At 45.7% G+C, this 22,176-nt stretch overlaps 1 protein-coding gene across 3 annotated transcripts in view; it reads right to left on the bottom strand.

Moving 5' to 3' along the window:
- CDC42 (cell division cycle 42) overlaps positions 1 to 21,119 on the bottom strand; it is a 40,097-nt gene extending 18,978 nt beyond the window's left edge. For 2 of the 3 annotated variants that reach the window (XM_030805265.1, XM_030805264.1), the window contains exon 1: positions 21,052 to 21,119. The gene's annotated coding sequence lies outside the window, so the exon portion shown is untranslated. Of the gene's footprint in view, positions 1 to 6,426; positions 6,472 to 21,051 lie in introns of those variants that run through there. The other variant, XM_030805266.1, reaches the window with a different exon arrangement.
- Between the last annotated feature and the right edge of the window lie 1,057 nt (positions 21,120 to 22,176).

Genomic DNA, 22,176 nt, shown 5'->3' with positions numbered 1-22,176 from the left:
TAGAATTGGGGTTGGGCAACTTATAGCAGAAAAAATGATTCTGCAGGGTCAGGCATGGTGGCTCACACCTGTAATCCCAGCACTTTGGGGGGGACAAGGCGAGGAGATTGCTTGAACCCGGGAGTTTGGGACCAGCCTGGGAAACAGTGAGACCCCATCTCTACAAAAAAATAAAAAATTAGCTGGGTGAAGTGGCACACACCTGTAGTCCCAGTTACCAGGGAGGCTGAGGTAGGAGGATTGCTTGATTCCAAGGCTGCAGTTGGCTATGACTGTGCCACTGCCCTCCAGGCTGGATGACAGAGCAAGACCCTGTCTCAAATTTTTTTTAAATGATTCTGCAAATCATAAGGAAATAAAACTGTGAAATAAGGTATATCTTCCTTCTTTCCTTCCTGGCATCTACCCCTCCAATACCCGTATCTTCTAGGTTTTTTATTTTTCTTTTTTTTTTTTTTTTTTGAGACAGAGTCTTGCTCTGTCACCCAGGCTGGAGTGCAATGGCGTGATCTCGGCTCACTGCAACCTCCGACTCCCGGGTTCAAGCAATTATCCCACCTCAGCCTCCCAAGTAGCTGGGATTACAGGCACGCACCACCATGCCTGGCTAATTTTTGTGTTTTTTTAGTAGAGACGGGGTTTCGCCACATTGGCCAGGCTGGTCTCGGAATCCTGACCTCGGGTGATCCACCCACCTCGGCCTCCCAAAGTGCTGGGATTACAGGCGTGAGCCACTGCACCTGGCCTCTTCTAGGTTCTTAACACTATGGGAATCCAAATATCCTTTAAGAATCTCAGAGCTACAGCACCTGAAATTTTAAGTCCATGCGCTACAGATTTTAAAAGGCTATGGAACCCTCTCTATGGTATCATTATGATTGGCTGGCTGCCATCTAAACTCCACCAGACAATCCCTGAGCAAACGATCTGTATGGAGAAAGGGGATACTCCCAGCTACAAATGTCCTATTTTCCCATGCCCCATGGTTCATTCTAGGCACAAACATACAGCAATCTTAAGATTTGAGATTAAATATTTGCCAGTAAGTTTTACAAAAAATTTATATTCTCAATCAGATTATACCTCTTTTAAAACTATGTCAAGTATTAATAATAACTGTGAATAAAAGGCAAGTCACATTTTTGGTAATACACTGTGGCAATATTTGGCTTCCGTCCCCACTTCCTAGCAGAGAGCTCCTAAAAACCCTAGGAATTTCCTGAGTGATGAGTGTCTCTTGTTTTTCATAACAAATTCACACCTGAATTTATGTTAATAAAGTGACAGGGTGGCGGTGGAAGGGATGCTAGGAAGCCTCAGGATGGGGCTGGTCATCAGAAAGACAAAGTGACTAGAGGGATGTAACTTTCAGCCCCATGCACCAACCTCCAGAGAGCGGAGGAGGGCTGGAAACTGAGCTCTATGAAAACTCCAGAACAGGAGATTTGGAGAGCTTCCAGGTCTGTGAACATTTCAAGGTGAGGGGAAAGCAGGTCCTGGGAGGGCAACACCTGAAGCCAACACCTGAAGCCCTCCCCACCCACAACCATGCCCTATATATCTCTTCCACTTGTCTGTTCGTGATTTGTACCCTTTATGACAAAGGCATAAAGGTAAGTAAAATGGCCGGGCACGGTGGTTCACGCCTGTAATCCCAGCACTTTGGGAGGCCGAGGTGGGCAGATCATGAGGTCAGAAGATCAAGACCATCCTGGCTAACATGGCGAAACCCCGTCTCTACTAAAAATACAAAAAATTAGCTGGGCGTGGTGGTAGGCGACTGTAGTTCCAGCTACTCGGGAGGCTGAAGCAGGAGAATGGCATGAACCCGGGAGGCGGAGCTTGCAGTGGGCTGAGATCGCACCACTGCACCCCAGCCTGGGCAACAGAGCAAGACTCCATCTCAAAAAAAAAAAAAAAAAAAAGGTAAGTAAAACGTTTTCCTGAGTTCAGTGAGTTGTTCTAGCTAATAATCAAACCTAAGAAGGGCCATGGGAATCCCAAAATTTGTAGTCTACTGTGTAGGTAGCCTAGGCACTGCATTTGTAGCTGCTGCCTACAGTGAGGGCAGTCTCGCAAGATTCAGCCCTTAAGCTATGGGGTGGGAGTATCAGAATTAAACTGTTAGTATCAGAACTGAATTTTCTTTTTCTGACACCACATTCACTCTAATCCAAAACACACTAAAAGTAAAGTTGTCTTCATGTGAAATACATTTGCCCCTGAAGTAACCCATTTCCATACTTAGGATACAAGAAAGAAGAGGCACTACAGGAATCAAGAGAATGACCCAATTTCACAATCTTCCTTATCAGTTCAACAGAAGGACTAGTCTGGTTGTAGGATTAAAAAGAATAAAATCACAACTACTTGTCTCTCCTGTCAAATCCAGCCACTTTGGAAAATGCACCTTCTGCTCTAAGTTATAGTAGCATATCTAACGTACAATTTTTTAAACATCTACCCATGCATGTGATTTTTAGGCAACCAAAAGTACTCAAACCACAGCAATGTATTCCATGCATTCACACATGTATGCAAGTGTGCTGTCTTGTTTGCAAAACTTGTTTGCTTCTATATCACAGAAGACATGTAACAAAATGCATACAGCTGGGCTTACATGTTTGTTAGAAATGCTTGTTCCGACTGGGTGTGGTGGCTCATGCCTGTAATCCCAGCACTTTGGGAGGCCGAGGCGGATGGATCACGAGGTCAGGAGATCGAGACCATCCTGACTAATATGGTGAAACCCCGACTCTACTAAAAATACAAAAAAATTAGCCAGGCGTGGTGGTGGGCGCCTGTAGTCCCAGCTACTAGGGAGGCTGAGGCAGGAGAATGGCATGAACCAGTGGGGCGGAGCTTGCGGTGAGCCGAGATCACGCCACTGCAGTCCAGCCTGGGCAACAAAGCGAGACTCCACCTCAAAAAAAAAAAAAGAAAGAAAAAAAAAGAAATGCTTGTTCCTCAGTGCCATAAAGAAATAGCACGTGAACATAAATTTAATTATCTCAGCAAGGCCATTTATACCTTCTGCAGAAAGGATACACTTGCCGGCAGTTTTGCCATGAAAGTACACCGAGCAAAGGAGACAGGGTCATTTATAACCTGACGCATCTATCCTACTGCTGTGTCCGGTTTTTATTGGCTGGAACGGGACCTCACATTTTGTATTTGTCCTGATAGGCTAGCAACTTACAACTTTTAAAAAGAGGCAAAGAAGGCCAGGCGTGGTGGCTCACGCCTGTAATCCCAGCATTTTGGGAGGCTGAGGCAGGCGGATCACGAGGTCAGGAGATCAAGACCAGCCTGGCTAACACGGTGAAACCCTGCCTCTACTAAAAATACAAAAAAATTAGCTGGGCGTGGTGGCGGGCGCCTGTAGTCCCAGCTACTTGGGAGGCTGAGGCAGGAGAATGGCGTGAACCTAGGAGGCGGAGCTTGTTGTGAGCCGAGATCATGCCACTGCACTCCAGCCTGAGCCACAGGGCGAGACTCCGTATCAAAAAAAAGAAAAAAGGCAGAGGAGAACAAAGGAAGGAGGCAGTAACTTGTGGAATGCTGAGAAAGGTAAAAATACCTTTAAACAGGCTATGATCTAATGCTTGCTTGGACCAGTATGAGCATGCCAGGGCAAATATTTAGGCTAAATTGTGGGAGCTAAGAACATAAAGTACACTGATTTATTACAGCTAGCAGATATTTAAGAATGTTAGCACATGTCTTTGAATAAATTTTGCTTTTAAAAGAAGTTACTATTTATTTCTAATTAGATGGGGGGGAAGTCTTTGAAGAGGAATCTCTACTTTTTACATGTTCAATTAAGAATACAACATTGCTTAGAAAATCATACCCAGAGGCTGGGCACAGTGGCTCAAGCCTATAATCCCAGCACTTTGAGAAGCCAAGGCAGGTGGATTGCTTGAGGTCAGGAGTTCGAGAACAACCTAGGCAACATGGCAAAACTGCGTCTCTACCAAAAATACAAAAATTAGCTGGGCACGGTGGCATGCGCCTGTGGTCCCAGCTACTTGGGAGGCCGAAGATCACCTGAGCCCAGGAGATGGAGGTTGCAAGTAAGCCAAGATTATGCCACTGCACTCCAGCCTGGGCAACACAGGGAGATGTTATCTCAAAACAACAACAACAACAAACAAACAAAAAAACCTCTACCAAAGCTGGGTATGGCGGCTCACGCCTGTAATCCCAACACTTTGGGAGGCCAAGGCAGGAGGATCACTTGAGCCCAGCAGGTCAAGACCAGCTTGGGCAACATGACAAAACCCCATCTCTACAAAAAATAAAAAAATAAAAAAAATAGTGGTGGCATGTGCCTGCAGTCCCAACTACTGGGGAGGCTGAGGTGAGAGACCACCTGAGCGGGGAAGGTCAAGGCTACAGTGAGCTGTAGTCACACCACTGCACTCCAGCCTGGGTAAGAGAACAAGACCCTGTTTTGGCCAAGCATGGTGGCTCACGCCTGTAATCCCAACACTTTGGGAGGCTGAGGCGGGCAGATCACTTGAGGTCAGGGGTTCAAGACCAACCTGGCCAACACGGTGAAACCCGTTCTCTACCAAAAATACAAAAATTTGCCGGGTGTGATGGCGCTCACCTGTAGTCCCAGCTATTTGGGAGGGTGAGGCGGGAGAATTGCTTGAACCCAGGAGGCAGAGGTTGCAGTGAGCCGTGACTGTGCCACTGCACTCCAGCCTGGGGACAGAGTGAGATTCTATCACAAAAAAAAAAAAAAAAAAAAGGTATAAAATGGAGATACAGTAAGATTTTTTCCTCAAAATATTCAAGACTTGTAGATTTACTCATTCATTCAACAAGCCTTTATTAAGCATCTACCATGTGCCAAACTTTGTCCTACACGTAGGCACACTCCACAATTTACATAACAAAGTTCACGCCCTCTTGGAGCAACAATTCCAGTGGGGTACACAGACAATAAACAAGCATCACCCCCTACATATTCTTCCTTCAATACTACTACCAACTGACATCCTTATATGTAACTTTCTCATTCTAGTCTCTTAACTAAGAAACAGCAGGTGGCCAGAACACAGCACAAGCTGAAGCCAGCATGGCACCTGAGCACAAGACCAAGTTCTCCAAGAACCTGCTGCACATGAAGTTCATGCAAACAGGACTGGACTCAGAAACTAAGAAATGACTAGAAGAGGAAGAAAATAAAATTAGTTAAGAGCACTGGCACTCAGATTTGCCAGAGCTTAATAAGTAAAGAATTTCATAACAGAAGAGCAGCATCTCGTTATATGAAGATCATTTCTATGGAAGGATTTCATTCATCGGATTTACTCCTGAGGTTGAGAAATTAACGCTTCAGATGAATACTAGAACAAAGCAGAAATTGAAGATGAAACTGGAATTTTACATGTCAGATGAAAAAGAAATGGCTAGAAGAAATGGCTAGAATATGAGACATTGGTGGGGACAACAGAAAAAAAGTCTGCCAAAAAGGGAGATCAAGCCAATTATGAAGACAATGAAAATGGAGACCTACAACTAATTAAAGCAAAGAAAATGTTCTTAAAGCCCCACGATCAAAATACACACCTTAAGAGATGGCTCAGAGATGCCTTGTGAAAGTTAGCAGTATGTTTTGTAACTAGTTCTGATGGTGCCTCTATAGTTATTAATACTATAACGTTTATTTGTAAAGAGATGTATAATTTTGGAAACATGCTGTTTTTGAAACAGATGTGTAATGGATGTTATACATCCTCTGCTAAATGGTACTGAGTGGATTTTCAGCCCTTGATCTTCAAATATACAGGTTTCCTAAAGATTTTTTTTGTTTTTGAGACAGGGTCTCACTCTGTCACCTAGGCCAGAGTGGAATGGCTCAATCACGGCTTACTGCAGCTTCAACCTTCCTGGGCTCAAGGGATCCTCCCATCTCAGCCAAATCTTGGGTGTCTGGCCTTACAACTCACCCTATTTCAAGCTACCCTTCCACTACAACACCTTTCCTTCTCTGAGACCTTTCCTAACTAGTCTAGGTATTGAAACTGCCCCAACCGCCTGACCTCCTGCTATGATTAGAATGTTTGTGTCCCAAAATCCATAAGCTGACACCTGATCACCAGTGTGATGTTGTTAGAAGGTGAGACTGCTGGGAGGTGATTAGGTCCAGAGGACAGAGTCCCCTCATCCCTAAATGGGATTAGTGGCCTTATAAGAGACCCCAGAGAGCTCCCCCCACCCATTGCACCATGCAAGAAGATACAGCAAAAAGGAACAAACGGGTCCGGGCGCAGTGGCTCAGGCCTGTAATCCTAGCACATTGAGAGGCCGAGGCGGGCGGATCATCTCAGGCCAGACGTTCGAGACCAGCCTGGCCAACATGGTGAAACCCTGTCTCCACTAAAAATAGAAAAATTAGCCGGTGGCGCATACCTGTAACCCCAGCTACTCAGGAGGATTCCTTGCTTGGGAGGTGGAGGTGCAGTGAGCTGAGAGCACCAAAGCAAACCTGGGAGGCGGAGGTTGCAGTGAGCTAAGAGCACTACTGCATTCCAGCCTGGGAAACACAGTGAGACTCTGTCAAAAAAAGAAAAAGAAAAAACCACCATCTATGAACCACAAAGCAGGCCCTTACCAAACGTCAAATACGCCAGCACCTCAATATTGTCCTTCCCAGGATCCAGAACTGTGATAAGTTTCTGTCATTTACAAGCTACCCAGTCTATGGTATCGTTAAAGAACTAAACAGACTAAACAGAACCCATGGCAAGGCCCTTCTTAGCTCTCAAACCTTCTCATGCTCTGTTCCCCTGCACTCTCCAGGCTCTAGCTACACAGGTCTCTTACATCCCCAAACGTGCCAGGCTCTGTCCTGCCTTCAGGTCTTTTTTGGCCCAATCTCTGCTCACCACAACCACCGCCTCCCAGGTTCAAGTGATTTTCCAGCCTCAACCTCCCGAATAGCTGGAATTACAGGCATGTGCCACCACACCCGGCTAATTATGTATTTTTAGTAGAGACGGGGTTTCTCCATGTTGGTCAAGCTGGTCTCAAACTCCCAAACTCCGGTGATCCGCCCACCTCGGCCTCCCAAAGTGCTGGAATTACAGGTGTGAGCCACTGCACCCGGCCATGCCTTCAAGTCTTTACCAACAATACTCCTGCCCCTGCTCTTCAAGCTTTTGGCTTCTCACTCTCCAGATCTCAGCTCAAATCATCATCTCCTCCAAAAGTCCTCCCCTGACCACATTATCCAGGGCAATAGTGCCCTACCTCCTTACACTCGTTTCATATTACCTTATTTCCTTTATTGTAAGGTCATCATCTATAATTATCTTGTTTATCTGTCATATGGCAGTAGAAACAGACTTTTAAAAATAAGGAAATCTCCATAAAGGCAATAACTGCTGTATGCCCATAAAATAGCTCAATACCAGTCACACAGGACACACTCAGCAAATAAATGAATCGCAGGAGTAATTAACCATGTTATTTTTAGTCACATATGCTTATGTTTATTCTAATAGATTTTTGGGTTTTTTTTTGGAGACAGGGTCTCACTCTGTCACCTAAGCTGCAGCACAGTGGCGCAATTTCAGCTTACTGCAACCTCTGCCTCCCACGCTCAAGCGATTCTCCTGCCTCGGCCTCCCAAGTAGCTGAGACTACAAGCATGCACCACCTCACCTCACCCAGCCCCTCTAATAGATTTTAAGCTCTCTGAGGGAACAACTAGGCTTATACTTCTTTATTCCCCCTCCCAATGCAGCCAATACAATACTGAACAATATATTAAGGACAGGAAAAAATAAAATTCTTAAATGTCTTTTAAAACTTTGTTGACTAAAGTAGTAATATGAAAAAAAACGCCCAGGCACAGTGGCCTGTAATCCCAACACTTTGGGAGGCCAAGGTGGGTCAATTATTTGAGGTTAGCAGTTCAAGACAAGCCTGGCCAACATGGTGAAATCCCGTCTCTGCTAAAACTACAAAAAATTAGCCAGGCGTGGTGGCACACGCCTGTAATCCCAGCTACTCAGGAGGCTGAGGCTTGAGAATCGCTTGAGGAGGTTGCAGTGAGCTGAGATCACGCCACTGCACTCCAAACTGGTTGACAGAGACTCTGACCCACCCCCCCAAAAAAAAGGTGAGATTTTTAAAGACAAGCAAATATGAGTTCCAATCTTAGCTCCACCTCAATGTGTATGATCCTGGCAAGTTACTTCACTTCTATGCCTTAACTTTCTCGTCTCTACAAATTGACATCTGATTCACAAGACCACTACAGAGAAATGAGGTAATGTATATAAAGCAACTGGTACACCACCTAGCAGAGAGTAAATACCTAATATGGCATCTTATTCTTATGCAAAATTAAAATCTACAGAAACAGCCCTAGAAAGATCAGAACAGTTGTTAAGTAAAAACATCTAAATACCATGAATAAGAGGGAACTCAGAAAAATCCTTGCTTCTACTAGACAGGGTTATTTGCTAATTTGATCAATCCTTTCAGAAATCCCTTCATTCCAATCTCAAAGAGCAATTTAATTTAATAAGTGTCACATTTGTAGCCAAGAGATTCAAAATATTACAGAAAGGGCTGTAACCCACCTCGCCCTATTTTGAGACAAAATAACCTAATCACACAGCAAGTATTTCTCAAGTCTCTAACGTGCCCAAGGAAGACTACAGAGTTGCAGTAAAGAGCATATGCTTTCAATCAAGCAGCCCTAAAGCTCATATTCCCATTCTTGTGCGATTTTGGGCAAGCTACTTAAAACTCTTTTAAGCCTCGCTTCCTTTGTAAAACAGAGACAATAGTATCACCATCACAGGTTGTCAAGTCACTCTGCAAAGAGCAACTGTGAACACACTCAACTGTGAACTCTTACTATCAACGTGAAATAATCCAAATATGCAGGCAATTTAGCAGTGGCTCACGCCTGTAATCCCAGAGTGCCAAGGTGGGTGGATCACCTGAGGTCAAGTTCGAGACCAGCCTGACCAACATGGTGAAACCCTGTCTCTACTAAAAATATAAAAATTAGCCAAGCGTGGTGGCAAGTGCCTGTAATCCCAGCTACTGAGGAGGCTGAAGCCAGAGAATTGCTTGAACCCGGGAGGCAGAGGTTGCAGTGAGATTGCACCACTGCACTCCAGCCTGGGCAACAGAGCAAGACTTTCAAAAAAAAAAAAAAAAAGAATCTTCTCTAGGCAATCTTCTATAGTAGGCTGTGTTCTAAACTCCATCAAAGTGAAAGTCAATTATACACCCCTGACAACAAAATAAGAACACTCACAAGGCCAGGCATAGTAGCTCACACCTGTGATCCCAGCACTATGGGAGGCCGAGGCGGGCAGATCTCCTGAGGTCAGGAGTTCCACACCAACCTGGCCAACGTGGCAAAACCTGTCTTGACTAAAAATACAAAAATTAGCAGGCATTCTGCCCGGCCGCCCCGTCTGGGAAGTGAGGAGCACCTCTGCCCGGCCACCCATCGTCTGGGAAGTGAGGAGCGCCTCTGCCCGGCCACCCATTGTCTGGGAAGTGAGGGGCGCCTCTGCCCGGCCACCTATCGTCTGGGAAGAAGTGAGGAGCGTCTCTGCCTGGCCGCCCCATCTGGGAAGTGAGGAGCGCCTCTGCCCGGCCGCCCCGTGTCTGGGAAGAAGTGAGGAGCTCCTCTACCCGGCCGCTCCGTCTGGGAGGTCTACCATGGAGGCCAGAAGCAATGTGGGGGCTGGACGTGGTGGCTCACGCCTGTGGTCCCGGCACTCTGGGGGGCGAGGCGGGTTGATCACTTCGGGCTAGGAGTTCGAGACCAGTCTGGCCAACTTGGCGAAACATGAAAAATACAACAGACAAACCAACCAACCAACTCAGTGACAACAAAACAGGTCTACCCTGGAGTCATACTCAAATTTTTTCTATTTTCCTTCCTTTCTGATCCTTTATCCCACTTTCTTTTTCTTCCTCTTCCTTCTCCCTCTTCTTTGTCAAATAGAGGATTGAGTTATTATCACTGATCCACATAAAGTCCCTCTCTACCTTATTTTAACTCCCACCCCCCATTTCTATTCCCCGACTTCCCATGTGTAACCTTCCTAATATGTCTGATATGCATCTTTTTGTTTGTATGTATTTTTAGAAAATGTTTATTGTTTTTGTGTGCAAAAAAAATTAATTAAAAAAAAAAAAAGATGAAAAAAATTAGCAGGCATGATGACACACACCTGTACTCCCACCTACACAGGAGGCTGAGACAGGAGAACTCCTTGAACCCGGGAGGCAGAGGCTGTGGGTGAGCCAAGATGACATCATTATACTCCAGCTTGAGTGACAGAGTGAGATTCCATCTCAAAAAATTTTTAAAAAAAAGCATTCACAAGAGTATCTGATTAGAAGGGAAGAAAGATTACAGTAAGATTTTCCCTCAGAATATTAGGAAAACACAAGGTTTTTTTTTAAATGCCCTACACATATATTTCCACTTCAGGTAATTTATCCAAAAAGAAGAAAATACTTTATCAAGAAACAATGAGATGCTATACCATCAAAACAGTTAATGTAACAAAAAAAAAAAAAACAAGTAATAATACACCACAGGATGAAATGTTATACATATTAAAGATGATTGTGAAGGTCTAGCGCAGTGGCTCACGCCTGTAATCCCAGCACTTTGGGAGGCCAAGGCAGGAAGATCATAAGAGGTCAGGAGTTCCAGACCAGCCTGGTCAACATGGCAAAACCCCATCTCTACTAAAAATACAAAAATTAGCCGGTGTGGTGGCTCGCACCTGTAATCCCAGCTACTCGGGAGGCTGAGGCACGAGAATCACTTGAACCCGGGAGGCGAAGGTTCCAGTGAGCCATGATGGCATCACTGCATTCCAGCCTGGATGACAAGAACAAGACTCTGTCTCAAAAAAAAAAAAGTTGTGAAGGTTACCAACAAGGTAATACAATGTTATTAAAAGTACATAACTGTTAAATCCTTTTTTTGTTCTAAAGGGGCAAAAGAAATTTAACAGTAGTTGTGCTGGTATGTGTGCAGTTCAAGAACAAGATCCCAAGCACCTAACAGACCCTCTCTAATTACGACACAAGTTAGGACCTAAAATATCTGTTAAAATAGGATTTCGTTCTTCCAAGAACCAACTCTATTAACTTATTACAAAAGTTATCTAAGTAAGATATCTAAATGCCTACTATAGCATTACACTGGGTAACAGAAATCTTGCCTTCAAAGGCCTTTAACACATTTCAGTAATTTACTAAATGCCTACTCTGTGCCAAATTCTATGCTAGAAAGTTCATCATACATCATCTAGTATACTTTACTGGTTATAAGAAGAGGCTAGCAACTGTAGTAGTCTCAGATTGCTACAATTTTACACTATGAAATAGGAGTGCCACAGATTTTCAGAGTAAACACGGGAGAGTAATCTAAAATAATGTGAGAATAAATCTCTAGTTAGATAGGAGTATCAGGAGAAAAGGCGCAGGCAAGCATGCAAAGTGGAAAAAAGAAAGAAACAAAAAAAACTATGAGTCCAAGTCATATAGACTCTAAAAGCTAAGCAGAACAGTCACTTCCTCCATATCCATGAACAGTGTTTTAGGAGTATCAATATTGTACCTGTATTCCAAGGTAGACTGCCAAAGACAACCGACAGTCAAGGAACTCAGCTAAGAAACTAGGGTAATAATCTAAGATTGAAATGGAGCATCTGCCCTGCGGTAGTAGCACAGAAATAGAGAATAGGTCATTGGAGGTGGAGGGTTTAAGGAGAAAGTTATAAAGAAGTTTTTTGGTTTGAAATATCAGAGGATAGGTTTGTACCACAGACAAATGGGTAAGTTCGGAAAAAACCTTTTTTTTTTTTTTTTTTTTAAAATAGAGCCACGGTCTCACTATGTTGACCAGGCTACCAGGCTAGTCTCAAACTGCTGGCCTCAAGCAATCCTCCCACCTGGGTCTCCCAAACTGCTGGGATTACAGGCATGAGCCACCATACCCAAGCAGAAAAAAACTCTTAAGATCAGGCAACTTATGTTCTTATAAATGCACCAAAAAGACAAATATTTTCAGAATCAGTACAGAGTATTTTGGTCGTAAGTCTGCAAGAATGAAATCATGCCAGCCTATATCAGATATCCTAAACAAGCATACATTTGCAGCATAAAATAAGTCACTACATTACCTAGGCAGCAAACGTGACAAATTGAGAACCTTTCTTTTAAAAGGCACCTCATAAGGTGAGATACCAACTACAAAACAATGATTATTGAGACTTTCTTTGTTCTAGCTGATGAGGTAGAAGTACCTACATTCAGATTCTCAGACAACTTGTCTTATAAACCACAAGCCATTTTTTAAATGGGTCAAACAGCCAGGCATGGAGGCTCACGCCTGTAATCCCAGCACTTTGGGAGGCCAAGGCAGGCATATCATTTGAGGCCAGGAGTTTGAGACCAGCCTGGCCAACGTGGTGAAACCCCGTCTCTACTAAAAATACAAAAATTAGCTGGGTATGGTGGCACATGCCTGTAGTCCCAGCTACTCAGGAGGCTGAGGCAGAATTGCTTGAACCCACGAGGCAGAGGTTGCAGTGAGCCGAGATCACGCCACTGCACTCCAGCCTGGGTGATAGAGTAAGAATCCGTTCTCAAAAAAATAAATAAATAAATAAAATAAAAAAGGGTGTTCCATAGGGGTGATGGGGAGGATGAAACGCCATCAAACAAGTTTAAGAAACATCAAGTGGCCGGGCGCGGTGGCTCACGTGTAATCCCAGCACTTTGGGAGGCGAGGGGGGTCACGAGTCAGGGAGACCATGGTGAACCGTCATAAAAAAAAAAAGCGGGGGGGGGGGGGGAGGGAGGGGGGGGGGGGGGGGGGGGGGGAGAGGCCACTGCATCAGTGGGAGGAGCGAATCGTTCAAAAAAAAAAAAAAAAAAAAAAAAAAAAAAAAAAAAGAAACATCAAGTTAGGCCAGGCGCAGTGGCTCATGCCTGTAATCCCAGCACTTTGGGAGGCCGAAGGGGGCAGATCACTTGAGGTCAGGAGTTTGAGACCAGCCTGGCCAACACGGTAAAATCCCATCTCCACTAAAAATACAAAAATTAGCCGGGCATGGTGGCAGGCACCTGTAATCCCAGCTACTCGGGAGGGTGAGGCAGGAGAATTGCTTGAACCCGGGAGGCAGAGGTTGCAGTGAGCCAAGATCACACCACTGCATTACAGCCTGGGCAGTAATAGAGCAAGACTCCGTCTCAAAAAAAAAAGAAAGAAAGAAACATCAAGTTAAACTGATTGACAGTCTAATTTCTCTAACCCTTTAAAATAAACTTATATACATTATGATTTCCAGGATGAAGATATAATAAAGTGTTTTTGTTTTTTTTTTTTCCTAAGACAGAATTTTGCTCTTGTTGCCCAGACTGAAGTGCAGTGGTGCAATCTCAGCTCACTGCAACCTCCGCCTCCCGGGTTCAAGCGATTCCCCTGCCTCAGCCTCCTGAGTAGCTGGGATTGCAGGCACATGCCACCACACCCGGCTAATTTTTTGTATTTTTAGTAGAGACTGGGTTTCACCATGTTGGCCAGGCTGGTCTCAAACTCCTGACCTCACGTGATCCGCCCACCATGGCCTCCCAAAGTGCTGGGATTACAGGCGCAAGCCACTCTGCCCGGCTAGGTTTCTAATTTGTCTGACACCCAGGCCCATGGAAACGTCTTTCAGATATTCTGAAACACACTAAGCCACACAGGCCTTACTCTAAAATTATCCCCTACCCTCGTCTTTACTAGCTTATCAACTATTAGGATGATCTAACATTTCCTTTGCCCCTATGATGAACAGAGCAAATAAATAGCACAAATAAAATAGCAAAATAAAAAAACACTGATATCCATAGAACTATCCTTTCAATTTATCTGATAAACCAAACTTTACACATTTTAAAATCTAATCACTTATTTTAAAATCTTGTTAATCTTAAACCCTATAATAAAAATGTTTTTTAGGCAAGCAAGTGATATGAATGTATTAATTCCATTTCAGAATTTATCTAAAACCGAGTTCTTCTCCAATAGTATTCAGCTAATGAAACAAATACTAGTAAAGTTGTAATGAAAATCACTGAAACCAGAGATAAGTGTTATTCAAGTAACATTATTCTTTCACTTCCCACTCCTCTTCATCTGCTTTTATATAGATTAAAAACAAACTAAAAATATTACAAATACTCCTAAACTGTCTTCCAGCAAAGCAAATGAACCATAGCTGAAATCTTGTTTATGCTTTCTTCTACTAAATGTATCCTCTTTTCTCATACCCCTTAACACTAATTAACATAATATTCTTTTATTCCACCTCCATCTCCCTCTGGTTTCATCATCTGTTCCTCATTTGATCTGTTCTCAGACACCTCTCCTCCTTCCACAAGGAGTAACAAGTTGCAATAATCTTTTTTTTTTTTTAATTTTTTGAGACGGAGTCTCAGCTGTCGCCCAAGCTGGAGAACAGTGGTGCATCCCCGCTCACTGCAGCCCCTGCATCCCGGGTTCAAGCGATTCTCGTGCCTCAGCCTCCCAAGTAGCTGGGCTTACAGGCACATGCCACCATGGCTAATTTTTGCATTTTTAGTAAAGACGGGGTTTCACCATGTTGACCAGGTTGGTCTTGAACTCCAGACCTCAGGTGATCGGCCTGCCTCAGCCTCCCAAAGTGCTGGGATTACAGGCATGAGCCGCCGCACCCAGCCTACTGATAATCTTTTAATTGAAAAGGATGCAGATGGCTTCAAATGGCCACTTAAGACACAGAGAATGGACACAGGTAATAAACACAGGTGTTCCTGAGACACTGATCCCCCAGCTCGCAGGGATAGTTCTGGAGAATTTCTCCTACACCAAGTAGTTAAAGAAGGAAAAAGGAAACATCAGAGAAATAAATTCAATCTGGCCCTTGAAAAGTAACAGGCCGGGAGCCATGGCTCACGCCTGTAATCCCAGCACTTTGGGAGGCCAAAGCAGGCGGATCACCTGAGGTCAGAAGTTCAAGACCACCCTGTCCAAATAGTGAAACCCCGTCTCTACTAAAAATACAAAAATTAGCCAGGTACGGTGGTGTGCGCCTGTAATCCCAGCTACTAGGGAGACTGAGGCAAGAGAATCGCTTGAACCCGGGAGGCGAGGTTGTGGTGAGCCAAGATCGCACCACTGCACTCCAGCGTGGGCAACAGAGCAAGACTCTGTCTCAAAAAAAGAAAAATAGCAATAATTTTTTCAGGCGGGTAGCTGAAAAAGATGATTTTAGTTCTTAACATTTTCCCTTGAAATTGGAAATACGATTTTAGCAAAAAAAGCAGAAAACATGTTTACATTCAACAAGCTAAATGCCAAGTCTGTATTTCACCTAAGTTTTCATAATGAATATGAATTATCCTGGCCGGGCGCGGTGGCTCAAGCCTATAATCCCAGCACTTTGGGAGGTCGAGGCGGGCGGATCAAAGTCAGGAATCGAGACATCCTGGCTAACGGTGAAACCCGTCTCTACTAAAAATACAAAAATTAGCGGCGTGTTGGGGGCTGTAGTCCAGCTACTGGAGCTGAGAGGAAATGCGTGAACCCGAAGGGAGCTTGCAGTGAGCAATCGCCACTGCACTCCAGCTGGGGACAGAAAAACTCCGTTCAAAAAAAAAAAAAAAAAAAAAGAATTATCCTAATCATATGCTTAGACCATTCCTCTTCACAACAATTAGTTTTCAATAAAATGTCACTTAAGTTCAAATGTATAATCAAGGCCCCGTGCTGTGGTGGCACATGCCTGTAATCCCAGCTACTAGGGAGGCTGAGGCAGGAGAATCACTTGAACCTGGTAGGCGGAGGTTGCGGTGAGCTGAGATTGCGCCACTGCACTCCAGCCTGGGCAACAAGAGCGAAACTCCATCTCAAAAAAAAAAAAAAAAAAATTAAGGCCCGTTGCAGAGGCTCACAACTGTAATCCCACAGCTCTGGGAGGCCAAGGTGGGAGGTCACTTGAGGCCAGGAGTTCAAGAACAACCTGGGCAATATAAGAAGGCCCCATCTCTACAAAAAAAAAAAAAAAAAAAAAAAATATATATATATATATATATATATTTACAATTAGTCAAGTGTGGTGGTGTGTGCCTGCAATCCCAGCTACTTAGGAGGCTGAGGTTGGAGGATCCTTTAAGCCCAGGAGTTCAAGGTTACAGTGAGCTATAATTGCACCACGCACTGCAGCCTGGGTGACATAGCAAGACTCTATCTCTAAAAAATAAAAATAAAATTAAAAAATACATAATTCAGCTGGGTGCGGTGGTTCACGCCTGTAATCCCAGCACTATGGGAGGCCGACGTGGGTGGGTGGATCACCTGAGGTCGGGAGTTTGAGACCAGCCTGACCAGCATGGAGAAACCCCCAACATGGAGAAATCCCATCTCTACTAAAAATACAAGATCAGCCAGGCGTGCTGGCACACGCCTGTAATCCCAGCTACTCGGGAGGTTGAGGCAGGAGAATCACTTGAACCCGGGAGGTGGCGGCTGCAGTGAGCGGAGATCGCGCCATTGCACTCCAGCCTGGGCAACAAGGGCAAAACTCCATCTCAAAAAAAAAAAAAAAAAAAAAACTTTAAACAACACATTAGTTCCTGATAATGAGCAGACATGCAGCAACTCTACATAATAGGCAGGAAACTACAATTCCTTTAAAAACTAAATATGCTTCAGATTCATTTTCAGATTATGATCCTTGCAATAAATTCTGGTACACTGCCTAAAATAAACCAGGTTATGCTTCCATAGGAAAATAAAATGAAATAAAGCATTCACATTGTTTCCGAAATTTGAGACATCACTCTAGCAGTCCTGACGAGGGTGCTTCAAGCCTTAATACACGTAAAAATCATGTGGGCATCTTATTAAAATAAGATTCTGAGTCAGTAAGACTGGGCTGAATCCTGACAGTTCTAATGAGCTCCCTATGCTGCTGGGTCCACGGACTATACTGTAATTCACGCCTGTAATTCCAGCACTTTGGGAGGCCGAGGCAGGCAGATCACGTGAGGTCAGGAGTTCCAGACCAGCCTGACCAACATGGAGAAACCCCATCTCTACTAAAAATACAAAATTAGCCAGGTGTGCTGACGCATGCCTGCAATCCCAGCTACTCAAGAGGCTGAGGCGGGAAAATCGCTTGAACCCAGGAGGCGGAGGTTGCGGTGAGCCAAGACCATGCCATTGCACTCCAGCCTGGGCAACAAGAGCAAAACTCCATCTCAAAAAAGAAAAAAGAAATGTTTTTGGATTCATCAGATTAGTCCGGGAGAAGGATGGTTATTAAAATGTTTATGTTTGAGAGAAACACAGCTTCTCAAAGATGGCGGGGAAAGGTCCTCACAGTTGTGCCAAGAGCAAAAATCTATACAGCACTCACTATGTGCCAGTGAATAGTCCTAAACACTTCATATATATTAATTCAATCTTCCTAACACTGCAACACTGTGAGGTAAACACTATTGCTACCCCTATTTTAGAGGAAGTAAACCTGAGTCACAAAGACGTTACTTAGACTGCACATAGCTAATAAGTGGCAGAACCAGGATCTGAACCCAGGCAGTCTAGTTCCAGAGTCTATGCTTTTAATCACTATGGTAGCAATATACCAATCAAGAACACACAGCAGAATTGAAATGGCAAATGGCAATGGCTTAATTTTACAGAAAAGGATGCAAGGTTAAAGTGTAAAGCGTTACAGAACAGTAAGTAACAGAGCCTAAATCAGAGTTTCTCTTAAGGTGATAGAGCACCAATGCTTAGTGAATACCATGACTTAATATAGTTTTCTGCTCTATTAGAAATTGTTCTGGACTTTAGTATAATGGCTAATGCCAAATCTTTGATTTAAAAAATATTTTCCTAAAATTGCAAGAAGGGACACCACATTGGTGGCAGAAAGCCTGGTTTCACTTCATGGAATAAGCAGTTTGAGATCAATGTCCCAGAAGAGTTTTGACATTCAGGACATTCAGCGGCACAGCAGCTCATGCCTATATCCCAGCACTGTCAGAGGCCAACAGGAGCAGATAGCTTGAGTTCAGGCATTCCAGATCAGCCTGGACAATATGATGAAACCCGATCTCTACGAAAGATACCAAAATTAGCCAGGTCTGGTTGCATGCACCGTAGTCCCAGCTACTGCAGAGGCTGAGGTGGAAGTATCAGTTGGGCCTGGGAGGCCGAGGCTGCAGTGAGCTGTGATCACACCACTGCACTCTAGCCTGGGCGACAGAGTAAGACCCTGTCTCAAAAAAAAAAAAAAAAAAAAAAAAATCACCAATTTCTTAAGTCCCTATACTACTCTAGGCTATAACATCTGCCTTAGATTCCCAAAAAATTAAGTTTAGTAAGAACAGGTATTGGTTGTAACATGAAAATATTTTAAGAGTATAAACAGAGGATGTGATACCTTTCTGGTCTTGAAGAAATTACTGAAAACGAGCTCATTTAATACTTTAAGTTGATTACCAATCTCTTATCTCCATCTCAGTATAAAAACTATAAATTCAGGCTGGGCGCGGTGGCTCACGCCTGTAATCCCAGCACTTTGGGGGGCCGAGGCGGGCGGATCACGAGGTCAGGAGATCAAGACCATCCTGGCTAACACGGTGAAACCCCGTCTCTACTAAAAATACAAAAAATTAGGCGGGCGTGGTGGCGGGCGCCTGTACTCCCAGCTACTCGGGAGGCTGAGGCAGGAGAATGGCATGAACCTGGGAGGCGGAGCTTACAGTGACCCGAGATCGCACCACTGCACTCCAGCCTGGGCGACAGAGTGAGACTCCTTCTCAAAAAAAAAAAAAAAAAAAAAAACTATAAATTCAAACTACTGTTATTTTCTAAAAGGAAAGATACAAATTGATATTATTTTAAATTATTAAATATAGAAAGCTCAAGAAAATAAGGCAGATGTGTTCCAATTTTATATGCCTAAAATATTACATCAAGGCTAACAAATGTATTTCTGAAGATTCAAGTTCCACACCTATCCAACGGTCTGTAATGCCTACACACTACAGAAAGCTGCCTTGAACCTACACTCCTTTTAAGTGTTTACCAATCTGTTCTCTATAAAAATGAGAAACAGTGGGAAAGCATTTGTTTCGACATGAATTATCTTTACAACAATGCATTACACAATTGGATCTCATTTGCTTTACAGTGTCAACATTTTTCTGTGATACTATTGTAGTCGCGGAAGGATATAAAATTTAGAATGTAAACACCCTAGGGAACAAAAATTGTGACCTCTGCTTGACCCCAGGAGTCCAAGACCAGCCTGGGCAACATGGCGAAACCCTGTCTGTACAAAAAATACAAAAATTAGAGGGGCATGGTGGTACATGCCTGCAGTACCAGCTACTCGGAAGGCTGAGGTGGGAGGATCACTTGACCCCTAGAGGCGGAGGCTGCGGTGGGCCAAGATCGCGCCACTGCACTGCAGCCTGGGAGTGCAATATCCATTATATTTAGTAAAGTCTTTGAGACGCTGTCTCAAACAAAATAAAAAGTGTGATCTCAAAATTATGAAAATATTAAGTTTTTTGCTTAAAGATCCAAGGCTCGTTTTTAATAACAGAACTAAAATGTCTTGCATATATCAGGCATAAACGGATCCTCTTTTCAACACAACTTCACCACAAAAAGTGCACTTGAATCAACCTAGGGAGATTCCCAGCATGCAGTAAATCACAAAGGAGAAGAAACAGTCTGGGAAAATCATTTTGGACCGAAAAGTGTTCCCACAAATAAACCCACTTCATTCTAGTATAGTCAAAGGGACCTCTATTCAAAGTTAATGCCCACGCAAGGGGCCGCGGACGGTGTTGTCTTACACTATTCCCTGACACAAACTAATTCTGGGATTTTAAACCTTCCTGGCTTATAGGTGCACTGAAGGCGGTCATGAACACAAGTAACAAGCTTTCAAAACATCTGTGAATACGACGCATTGGGAAGCAGGCAGGATAAGCCACTGGGTGACCGACTAAGGCTGCAAAATGCTGTCTGAATTTAAGTCCCTGACTTGTAAGAGTTAAGTCTCACTCCTTATACCGCGATGACGTAATCTTCCACACTGCATTTATCTTGGACTTAAAGGGGAGGAAAAACAAACGAACAAAGAAAATTTCCCCCCGATAAGAGGAATTAACCAAGCAGTAGAACGACGGCTTCGGGAGGTGGTTAGGTAACTCCCCGAAAGGAAAGCTTCAGCTGAATCGGCAGGGAGCGGGCTGGAGGAGCGGATGGAAACAGCTAGGAACTCGACCTCCGGCAGGAAGAGCAGCCTGGAGCCAGGGGCTCCAGGACACTCCTCCCAGAGGACGCGGCGAGGGGAGCGCGGACAGGCACCGCCGCGGGCAGCCCGCGAGCGGCCCTCCTGCCGCCGCCCCGCCGCGGCCGCAACGCCACTCCCCTCCCCCGTCCCCCCACCCCCCGCCGCAAAATGTCCGCGGCGGCGCCCGGCGAAGCAGGAAGTCCAGGCCGGAGCGCAGGGCACGGAACGCAGCCTGCGAGCCCCGAAGACCGGCGCCCGGCCCGGCCCAGGCGCCCGCGAGTCGCTGAGGCCCCCGGCACCCGGGCCCCGGCCGCCCTTAGGAGCCCGCGGGGCCGGGCTGGGGGGAGGGGAGCCCGGGCGCCCAGGATGGGTGTGACCCCCTTCCTTCCGCCGCTGCCGGTGACAGCCCGGCCCCGCTCGCGCCCCGAGCTCCGACCGCGCGCCCCTCAGCAGGCGGGCGCCCCCTGCCTCCCCGGCCGCGACCCCCGCCCCGGCTCCCCCATAGAACGCGGACCCTTGCCCGCCCGGAGGACGCAGCGCGAGCCGGGCACTCCCCCACAACCCGTGCTCCCGGGCCCCCCTCGATCCCGCAGACGGGGTGTTCCCGAGGACTGGGAGAGGACGGAGACGGCGGGGACGGGACAGTGGGGCGGCCGCTCTCGCGGGGAACCTCAGGCCCCGCACTCACCTCAGCTTCTCCACCGGGGCGTTGGCAGCACTGCGCGGGGTCTCCTCGGCTGCCGGACAGGGGCACGCACCTGACGTCAGCGCGCAGGAGACGCACAGTTGGGTGCCCGCGGAAGTGGGAGGAACAGGGAAGGGGAAGAGGCTGGGGCGGGTCAAGGCGGTGCCTGGATTGCTCTGGCTCCGCCCGCCTATCGCGCACGCGCGGGCCGGCGCAGCTCGTGAGTTCGGGGCCATGCTCCGCATCTTTTCCCAATGGTTGTATTTGTAATAATACTGTGAACGGTAGTATGCAAAGCGCTTCCTCTACCAGTTCTTTTTTGTTTGTTTTTCTGAGACAGAGTCTTGCTCTGTTGCCCAGACTGGAGTGCAGCGCACGATCTCAGCTCACCACAACCTCCACCCCTTGGGTTCAAGCGATCCTCCTGCCTCTGCCTCCCGAATAGCTGGGATCACTGGCACCTGCCACCATGCCAGGCTAATGTTTGTATTTTTAGCAGACACGGGGTTTCGCCATTTTGCCCAGGCTGGTCTCGAACTCCTGACCTCAAGTAAGTGATCCGCCTGCCTCGACCTCCCAAAGTGCTGGGATTACGGGCGTGAACCACCGCGCCCGGCCCACTACCAGTTCTTTTGATCCTTGCAACCTTGTGAAGCAAGGTATTATCGTCCCATTTTGCAGAGAAGACGGAAGCTTCTCTGAAAGGGCTGGTGACTTGCCCCAGATCACAGGGGTGGATGGTCTCTCACTCCCCCGGGCCTGTATCCAGTCCGCCGTGATGTGAGAACTGAGTATCACTCTTCTTATCTCTATCTACACCCAGTGTCCCTCGCTGTAGCCACATGGGTCTTTTTTAGAGTTACAACCTTCCCCCAACCACAGGCCTTGTTTTCCTGTTTTGTTGTTGTTGTTGTTTTTGAGACGTTCTTGCTCTGTCACCCAGGCTAGAGTGCAGTGGCACAATCTCAGCTCACTGCAATCTCGACGTCCTGGCGATTCTTCCACCTCAGCCTCCCAAGTAGCTGGGACCACAGGTGCATGCCACCATGCCTGGCTAATTGTATTTTTTTGTAGACACAGGGTTTTGCTGGATTGCCCAGGCTGGTCTTGAACTCCCGGACACAAGCT

The sequence above is a fragment of the Nomascus leucogenys genome, chromosome 24, assembly GCF_006542625.1.
Source record: "Nomascus leucogenys isolate Asia chromosome 24, Asia_NLE_v1, whole genome shotgun sequence".
Classification (NCBI taxonomy): Eukaryota; Metazoa; Chordata; class Mammalia; order Primates; family Hylobatidae; genus Nomascus; species Nomascus leucogenys.
Note: the sequence above shows the minus strand (reverse complement) of the source record. Positions and strands in the feature narration are given on the sequence as shown.